Raw genomic sequence first — 10,616 nt, forward strand, 5'->3', positions numbered from 1 at the left:
TGGATGAGGGGAGTGGGGATAGGCAGGAGAGAGACAGAGATGGATGGAGTGAAGAGTGTGGCTGTACGGGGCCACGGCTACAGGAGGAGACAATTCACAGATGCACTGAGGAGATCTGGGAGAGGCTCTGGAAAAATGACAAGTCAAGAAGTTGGGGAAGGAGGGATAATGAGCATGACAGAGCGAAAGGTGTGCGTTTGTGTGTGCGGGCGACAGGCTGAGGCCAAGAGGGAGAGGAGAGGCAAGTTTATTGGAGTGAATATGAGAGAGATACACATATATAGTGTGCGGAGAGATGTAAAAATACAGGGATCTGATGATAAAGGAGCCGGGGAGGAGAAGGAAGGAGGCCGAGGCTCCAGCGGGAGACGGGTCCATCTAAATACAAATCAGGCCAGCTCAGCAGCTTCTTCTTCATTCACTCCATTTAGTGCGGCCGCATTATTCTAAGCGCAGCCCCGGTCAATACTCGTGACAGCGTATTGGTGATCAATCAAAGTGCCAGGACAGAATTGATCATGCTCAGTCAAATGTGACATAAACAAGGCCCCGCGGTCGATATGATGTTAGTGTATTCAGCCCAAGACAAACACTCTGTATCTCAATTAACTGCTTATTTTGCCACTGTGTAGTTTGATAAAGAGAAACGTTTATGCAGGCGAGTGAAAGATGATGTGTCGGAGCAGCAGCTGACCAAAAATAAATTTAAATATTAATATTTCTGAATTATGTATAACTTTAGGCTCTTACCTTCACTTATTCACTTTGTTCGTCCTTGTCGTCCTCAGAAAGGCGGAAATAAGGGAAATTACCACCAGCACGTATAGCGGGGAATTACAAACGCACACTGGAAGCGTTTAATGTTAAATAAGCGCCGCACTAAAGAGACAATCAGCGGAGAAACAGAAGCCGGGAAGATTTCTTCCCCCCGCAAAGTTAATAACACAGCACAGCAAAACAATCAGATCGTGAAGTGCCATGAGAGGTGCCTTAATTATAGGTGGGAGCTAATTATGCTGGATTGAAGTTGGGCTTGCTGCAAACATGTCACCGTATAATGAGCCGGAGTGGAGTGAGGGTCGTGGGGAAGGTGCAGGAGGCGGTGGAGCGCGGGCCTCGGCGCCGAGGCTGCACCCGGGCCCCGGTGCCGATTCAAAGTCTTCATCACAGCTTTGATAATTGTGCAGCCCGTTGGATGGAAATGAGGCTCGGGGATCGATACCGCCGGTGTTTGCGTCGGCCTAATGGAGGGAAGACGGACGGTGATACATGGTTTTAACCGCGCCGCTTCGCATTACGGATAACCCCCTGCTCACCCCGTGCACCCGCTACACCTGCAATTAAAGCATAATGCCGATGGGAAGGCGAGCGAGGGAGCGTGGGCGCTTCTATCGCGGCTGAATGATCCTCCCTCTGACCTCAGGTGTAGCTAGTCGCAACACACTGGAAGCTTTCGCGGCTGTAATGGACCATTATGATATCGAACAGCCGACAGCCTCCCCTCCACTCCCACCAACCCCCCCCCCCCCCCCCCCCCCCCCCCCCCCCCCCCCCCCCCCCCACACACACACACACACACACACCAGCCACCCACACACAACCCGTGTCGGCATGATTTGAAAACCCCGAGGAGACAGCGCAACGACTGGATTGACCAGATTACTGAGACTAATTGGTCCGATGCCGGAGAACCGGCTCATTAATGTGTGCGAGGAGGTAACGGAGCGCGTTGAAGGCGGCGGGGGTTAATGTGCGAGCAGCCCGCATGCAGACGCCAGGCGAAGCACACAGGTGGCACACGGATAACATCGCTTGATTTACCTACAACGCAGAACTGGGAGCTCAGCACAAGAGCCCTGGGCTCCGGCGCAGGCGCCTCGCACTTTGTTCTCCCACTTCCTCGCTGTGTACGGATATAGAAAATATTGTTCCCATCAAATATAACCCTAGCAAAAACCATGTTTCCCATTGTAGTAATGCTTTCAAGGAGACAGGGCCGCCCTAGGATAACTGTTCGCTGCAGCTTCAAATCCAGGTAATATTCTTGGTGAGAGCAACAGAAAAACAATTGTATTAACTTCCAGGAAGCACGAAACTCAGCTACACATAGAGTCACAAGCAAAAACACCCCGACATCAAGACAATAAAGGATCATTTGCATAGTTTTCGGGGCGGGAGCGATAGCCTCGAAGGGAAACACACTGCGTTGAAGGCCACCATCGCTCCATCGCCTCCTCACTCTGCAGGCCGTCCCTCCATCACAGGGTGAGCGAGGGGAACGGACAGCATTGCCTAAAGCCAACGGAGCATCAGAGCGAGCAGCAGAGGAGAGGGAGCGAGAGTCAGAAAGCAGAGGCGGGGGGAGGGAGACAGAAATACATGAAGACGGAGCAAGAGAGCATGAGAGAGGTGGAGACGCCGGCCGGAGACGCGGTCCCGGCCTGTGGTTCTCCTCCATCACCCCCCCTGAGCGCCCTCGTTCCCGCCGCCGTCTTCACGGCCCTTCGGCTCCGTGACCCCGCGTGTCAGCTGCCACTTCGCCCCCGAGCTCACGCGCAGCGGACAGCGGAGGCCGAGCTGCCCGTCAAAGCGGCATCTCCGCATACACACACACACGCAGCTACACGAGAACGATGAGCGCCGGCTGCGTGTGAATACGAGTCAAAACACAAACGTCCTTCATGTTGAGACGATATTCAAACTTCTTCCCTCTGTGCTTCCAATTAGCGTCGTACGTACAGAAAACACCGAGGCAGGTTTCAACCCACTGCAGCTTCACCACAACTCCAATAACCACAAAAACGCATCATACAAAAACATCTCAGACAGGGAATTAGTCCACAACGAAGAGATATCGCATTTCTATACTTCAAAACAGATCAATTTAACAGTTACAGCAGAAAATAACTCACATACGCTTTAATTCTTTGTTCTTAATTACTTTTTTCATCTAATGAGCTTGACTGAACAATAGACCGGATATTTTGTTATAACAAAAAACGTTTCCAGCTTGGTTACAGTAGAAATAAACATCTGCACCATTAAAGCCTCTTATGTGGAAACTTTTCTCATTACAGTATAAGAAAACAAGCAGTTTTTCCTTGTTACGGTGGCAGCGGCGCGGCGCTATTGTTTTAGCCGGGGGACGAATGCATCTTTTCATTCTTCATCCGACGAGTGGAGAAAACCTATTATCTGGCAGCACCGGATGAACCTTAAAGGACTAGTCCATCATTTTGGCTAATGTCTCCGCTTCGTCGAGAGTTAGACGCGAGCGCTGGTACCGAGGCCGCGTGTGCATTGCAGCTAAAGCCAGCGCTTAGCGCTAAGACGCGGACCTAGCCTCCGAACATCAGTAATTGGTTTGTTTAATCTGAGCAAACACACAAGTAAAAACTATTTGTGGAACTTTTGCTGGGTAACTGTTTCCCAACAAACCGCCTTTTAGTGCTTCCCAGAAGTACTTATGTGCGTCCCGCTTGTTGCCAGGCAACCGCACAGCAATAACAAATAGGAATAAAAAATAGATAAAGCACACATCTCCCTGTAGGGTTTTTTAAGTCACGCAGACTTGGATTTGGATCGTGGCATATTTTTGAGTGGTGCTCGTACTCGACCTCACTGGTTGAGTTGCATCAGGTCACACAGATGTTCCTAATAAAGTGGCCAGTGGGTGCACAGTGTGAATACAGAACCCATGTGCCACATCTGGAGCAAGAAGCAAACCTTTTAGTGCAGCAATCTGGAAAAGCCTCGGCATTAGATGGAGACAAAGTGCCGGATGAAGCGCTCCTCGGCGCCGTCCCTTAAAGCGCCATTTGTTTCTGTAAATGTCAGCGGGCTTTAACAGGTTGTATAATCCCCGTGGAGTCATGACACCGGCTCATGGCGTAACACATCCGCCGAGGTAAATATGGAAATGGCTGGCACTGGAGGTAAGAGGGTTTTTCTGTTAAAGCGCCATTATGTGAGTTAAGGCTCAGCGCGTCCCTGAGGCATTTTTCTCTCCCGCTACTCATCGCTCCTGTTTCCATCGATTCGCTGTCTTCAGTCACTCACTATCTCCCCCCTCAATTTTGCCACTTTCTACACTCCAACCATTTCACCTTCATTGCCTCCATCTTTTAAACACATCACCTCTGCGCCCGATTCCACGGTCCGGTTCATCATCTGGTCCGCTCTTATAGCGATGCGCACGAGTCTCTCCTCCTCCGTCTCCATCCTTTCGCCTCAGGGGCCCAGAAAGTTCACTTTCTCCACCTTCCTCCGCCCTCCGTGCTCTCCTGCCGTGTTTATTTAAGCATCTCCCTACTACACCCGCTCTATGTCCAACAAGCGAACCTGCGCTTCCTTTATTCCTCTCCCATCAGATCTCTGCATCTCTCGCTCTTAGCATTCTAGTGCACTCCTCCTCCACCCTATCGTCTTTACTTTCACTCTTCCTCCCGGTGCTCCCTCTTCTTCAGACGCTCCCGGAGTCAGTGCTGCCTTAAAGACTTCACAGCCGCTGTCTGTCGCTGGAGCTTTTCAGATCTGAGAGGAACAGACAGGAGAGAACTGGGCCCGATAAAACCAGGCATATAGGCAGAAAATATATCTTTACATTCAGGCTGCCTCGGAGACATGTAATTGTTAAATACAAGGGAGATCTTCCCAGGCAGCTCATAATTATCAAAAGAGACGAATGCCCTCAATGGACAATTTAATAACCTGAAGAGGGCAGGGACTGTCGGATCCAGCTAATGTTTGAAAAGAGCAGCGTTAAGACACTAATCCCATTCATCTCAAGTCCTATATTCATTTTTCTTATGTTAATAATAGCTGCACAAGGATGTGTGAGGGCTTCAGTCGCCCTTTCTCTGTCATCTTTTTAGTTTCAAAATGAAACTGTAATGAAATTACATATATCATATCTCAAATACCTGCTGAGAGGAATAACAATTATAAGAATATTCTCCTCGAAAGTGCCGGGCGTAACCAGTCGCTTTCATCACTGGGTTAATATGAAGCCGGGCTGACAGGCAGTTTAATAGCTCCGTGCCAGATCAACACTGATGTAACATTATACAGTACAGTCGGTGCAGGCTTCAAATGAAAGCCCACTGCTTCGACACATCAAAGCCTGTTTGCAGGTCTACTGTCTGAGGTCTGCGGCGGAGACGCTTGCGGTGAAATCTGATAAACCGCCGCAAGTGCTGTCACTTCGCGCGGCGTCGGCCGGGGCGGACGGCTGCGAGCGTGAAAGTGGGAGAAGACAAAGCGGAGAGACGTGGAGGTGGTGAACAAAGGCGTCTGCGCCTCCGGAAGGAGGAAAACGTGACTGAGTCAGTAAATCTACACCCGAATGGCTGAAAAACAACAATCCAGGAGTGAGCATCACCTCAGTGAACTAAATGAATGTAATGAAATATCTCCACGAATACCAGTCAACGCGTCTGAGTGTGTAATCGGTGAGACAATATACACAATGTGGTTTTATGTCTTTCCTTGGCTGGATTTGAAGGCAGGTTTCCTGCTGTTTCCAGTTTTTGGCTGGCGCTAAGTGGCTCCTGGCTACAGTGGTTACATTTAATAGAGAGATATGAAATTGATATTGATTCATCTCAGCTGCTGCTGGCAAGCGAACGAATAAGTCAGGCCGTCGCTTTGGAAAAGCTTCACCGGAGCTTGTACGGATTGTAATTTTGGCTCAAGGACAGAGGTGGAACATCTCCGTCTATGTCACCGGACGCAGACGCATTTAAATGAGTGGAATTCGCATGTTTACGTCTGTTATTAGAATCGATTGGCACGGGCCACGTTCGCGCCTTCAGGCCCGTCCTCACTGAGGCGGAAGGAGCTCGCGTAGTTCTGTAGCATTGCTTGTGTTTTACATTAGATCGCTCTCAGCTCCACTTTCTGGCCCTTCGTCTGGGGAACTGTGTCGCCCATGACACTAATGTATTCTGGCCCGCTCCGCTCCTCGGGCCTCCACGGGCCCTGCTCCCTTCCTCTCCTTTCCTCCTGGGACTTCCTTGATGTTGTGGGAGCTGAGGCCTGTTGACTACCTCCCCGGCCGTCCTTTTATAATGTGTTTTCTCCCCTGTTGATTCCATCTCCCTGCCTTTATTATGGGTTAATGTCTTCTCTCCCTGCTCCGGCAAACAGCATCCGAGGAACCGGGAGGCAGAGAGAGAGAGAATATAGTGCAATGTCTCATTAAACTGAAATGCAGATTATGTGGTATGGACACAGATAATGCCAAGATCTGGTTCCCGCTGCAAAAATTGGATTATGTGACAATAGCATGATTTGGATTATGAAAGTGAATGGGGCTTTTTTTAATCAGTTCACAAAAAGAAAACAATTTGGCCACGAAGTAATTGGGCTTAGAAAAGTGTAGAGTAATTAAACATTGCCTCTTATAAACCTTGACTCTTTATGGCAGCTTCACCTATTTCTGCCCTGTGGCTTTCGTTCCCACTGCTGCTGGAGTCACCTACGCAGCACTTAACTTAAAAGTCCAGTGTAACGTAGCTCATCAGAAGCACGAATGCTGCTTCAAATCACTGTTGGAAGCAGTTGCTCATCTACAGTGGAATAATTACATTAACATGATTTGTATCCAGGCGGAGTTGTTTAATCGTGTAACGCACGCTGTCGTTTATCACGATGACAACCACGTGATGAATGATAGCAGTCACAGAGTCGGTTTCCTGTGAGCAATGTGTTTGTGAGGCCAGATGTGTGTGAACACACAGGTTCAGATCATGAAGGCTTCCCTTCCAAATGCTCGGCTAACACTCTTATATGTGCTCCAGTTTACTTTTCCCACGCATAATTGTCAGACTTAACAGAATCTGATCTCTCCGAAGGTCTGGATCGCGTTGCACAATAGCTGCTGTGAGATAAATGATGCGACTGTTACACTTCAACTCTCAAGACAGACGATGAGCTACAGTAGAACAAATACGGCGTCATTTTATTGTAGACAGACGATAGTTGATAACTCTGGGATGGAGTTATGTCCACGTGACACTAATGCTTCCTGCTGATTTACAGTTCTGCATCCACAGGAAGCAAACGCTGGCGGGATGTCGGCTTGTCATGTAGCTGCATGGACAAACATGCGCTGCCGATCATATAAATGATGGCGCTTCAAAGCTGAGCTCGCCATCGTTTTTGGTCTGCACTGAGCATCGCTATGGCGACGGGCGTTAATCACCGCTGAAGGCTCCGTGATTGGCTGAGGGGCCGCGTGCGTGTACCTGCTCCCACATGCCGCGCTCGTCTCACTCTCTCCGCAAATTGAAATTCCCCGTCATTAGCGGACGGGCTGCCGGTCGTGAACGCTGGATGTAGCTACAGATGCAGCGCGGGGGGGCCAAACAGAAAGCAAGCTCGTGGCTGTGGAGTAACGCGTCGGCATTTTCTCCTGAGCTATAGTGGAGGTGCGAGAGAGGCCGATGGCCCCAGACGGCCTCAGTGTGTCTGTTAAACAAGTAAATGGTCGCTTTCTACTTTCTCCTTTCTGTTTTTGCTGTCTGCAGGGAGTCTAATATTGAATTATCACGCTGACAGGCCAATAAGTGACTGTACCTCACACACACACACACACGCACACACACACACACACACACACACACACACACACACACACACACACACACAGGGAAACTTTCTCAGCCTTCGGTGTCTTGTGTGAGTTGCTTTGGCAGACGTGGAGTTTGGCAGCGCGTGAATCACTCACCGTCTGACGAGCTCCTCCTTTGTTTGTCCTGTCTTTCGCAGACTCCCTCTTCTTCTTCTCAGTCTCGCCCCCAGTCTCGTCCTCCCGCGCTCTCGCACCCGCTCCTGCTGCTTGTCTTTCCTCCACTCCCCCACTCCCCCTCCTGGACATCCTCTCTTTACCTGCACAGATGGTTTCACTGACTCCTCCGAGTCTTAATTATTCCCTCAATTACTGTGGGAAAACGTGCAATTAAGGTGGACAGTTATTCTGCGCCGCGTGGCTCCCTGTTTATTGGGGTTACACCTGATTCCGGGGGCTCAGGAGTTTTTTGATGCTCCGTGCCATCTTTTCCATCACCTCCAGGTTTGTGTGAAGGGCGTCTTGGGGGAATTCTAGCACATTTCCCCCCTTATTTTGTCTCTGCAGAGATTTCCTTTAATGGCGGAAATATTATTTCAAACATATGGCCTATAAACAATTAGATGGCAGGCTGCAGCGTGTGAAGCGTTTCTCTGGACGGTTTGGTGTTACACAGCCTCTCATATCACAATGCACCCCTTCAGAGTTTCTACTTAGTAATAGCATTGATCTGTAGTTTTTTTATGTGCCGATCTCACTGCGGCTCGCTGTGATCATTGCTGGCTCTGCAGCAACCCACGGAGAGCATTTCCCTGGGAATGAGTTTGTCAAATCACGCGCTGTTGTGCAACCAAACACTTATGTGCTGCGTTAATCCGCTGGAGTACTGTTCTAACCCAACCTTCGGTTCCGCGCCTCTCCCTCTGCTCTTCATTACGAGGCTATAATCCTGACAGCGACACTCCACACACACGAGGAGACGGACGAATAACGGGAGACCTGCTTATTCACAGAAAGCCCAAAGCAAACACTACAGCTGCTACGGGTGGGTGATGCTGACAGCTAGAGCGATGTGTGGGGGCTAGAGAGAGGAAGAGACAGTAACAGTGAGAGTGAGAAGTGTGAGATGTGCACACAAATATATAGACGCTCGTGTGTGTGTGTGTGTGTGTGTGTGTGTGTGTGTGTGTGTAGACCTGTACACGCGTTTGGAAAGTGATCTAGATCAGTGTAATGACAGCCACAGCAGAGGAGGAGAGGGGAGACGGGCGATAGGCGAGAAAAAAACTCGCCTCCGAAGAGGAAGTGGGAGGAAGAGAAAGAAAGAGGGGGAATATGAGTGAACGATTAATTGGCAGAAGATGGAGATGGAGGACGGCGGCGGCGTGGAATGAAGGGCCCGTGGCACCACTCTAAGTCATCCAAACCAGTGAGGACCTGGATGCTGAGAGGGCTCGTTCCTCTCCCCCTCCTCCCCTCCGCTCTCCCCCGTCCTCCCGCCCAGATCGCCTGTCACGTCTTATAATTTATATGTTATTGTTGCTTTGTTAGTGACTGGATATGAAGCGTCCGCCTTGACTCGTAATTGGGATCTTTGATCACGCTGGACATGACGTGACGTGGCTACTTTTAAGGAAACTCTAATGAAAAAGCATCAGAGCTCCTCCATCCTCCTCCTCTCAGTCCATCTGCAGACTGGCACTGGATGTACAGAGCGTAACTGGGCCCGAGCCTCCTCCGCCTGCTCATTAATGAGAAGATGTGAAGGAAGCTGTTAACACAACACCATTCGAGAATATCTCTCTCTGCATCTTGAAGGGAACGTTAAGTTTTAATCCTCCACGAGTTATTAGTAAGAGGAACCAGGCTGCGGAGCGGAAGCCGGCGCAGAACGAGGTGGTTCTGGTGCCAGCTTCAGTCCCGTCACGCTGACTGACAGCTTGACAGGGCTGCGTTCAGCGCGGTGTCAAACATTAGGTCCGAACTATCTCTCCATTCAAGTTCAGTGGTGAAGCACAGAGGGAGAAAGCGCATCACACGCTGATTATTCGCAGTTAATGGGAAGCGAGGAGAACAACGGGGAACCTTATCAGCCGCGTGATGTAATGTTTACCAGCTTTTTAATTAATTATGAAAATTAGCTGCGGCGGTGGGCACGCTGAGGAGTGAAATCAGATCTTTACGCTTATCGCAGCCTCGCAGCACTCGCGGCGCGACGCTTGAATGGCATCTCGCGCACAACGCGCACGCGCTCGTCCCTCGCGGGCGCCACACGCGTGTTCCCAGGAACACGGGACGCACGCGGGCGCGATGCGAGCTTCCAGCGTGGCTAAAATTAGACGGTGCCCTTTGATCCCTCCGCGATGATAAGCACTCCTCATTAAAGCCATCTGTCAAAATAGGCTGGAAATGCGAGTTATTTGTTAGTATCGATCTGGGAAAATAACACAGGTGAAGCAAATATCCACAGAGTAACAAACAAGCAATTACTCCAGCGGCTGACGTGACATTTGTCTGGAGTGGGTTTATTCCACACCATGTTTTTCTCCAGTTCGTCTTCAAGCATTGTTTTTCTTACATTGCAGAGAAGCCAACGTTTTTCCCCGACTGTTGAGAATCCATGGGCTGTGCAGGTGTGCTGCGATATTGCGCGTCTTAATTCATTCACCCATCACGCAGATTTGGTCCCCGCAGGACGGGATGGGAAACGGGCTCAATCCCATGTTCCACCCTGGTGGACGACCTGCTCGGCTCCCGTCCTCGCCAGCTGGATCAGGGGCCTGGATGTGATTGGACATGAGAGAGCGAGAGCGACTGGAGGGGGAAGTGGCAGTGCCAGCGTTCCTCCGGCTCTGCCTCCCGCCGGGTTCGTGTGGGGGAGTGGTGCAGGGAAGAAACGTGGACAAGAGGCCCCTTCCGTTCCCCCCCGTGACTCCGGATCACAGGCGGGGACGCAGAGTGTCCGTGGGGACAGGCGGGATTAGCTGGATTAGCTCAGACACACCACTGATAGGACCGGACCGGGTTGGACAGGGAGGAGAAGGCT

This window comes from Betta splendens, chromosome 11 (assembly GCF_900634795.4).
Source record: "Betta splendens chromosome 11, fBetSpl5.4, whole genome shotgun sequence".
Lineage (NCBI taxonomy): Eukaryota > Metazoa > Chordata > Actinopteri > Anabantiformes > Osphronemidae > Betta > Betta splendens.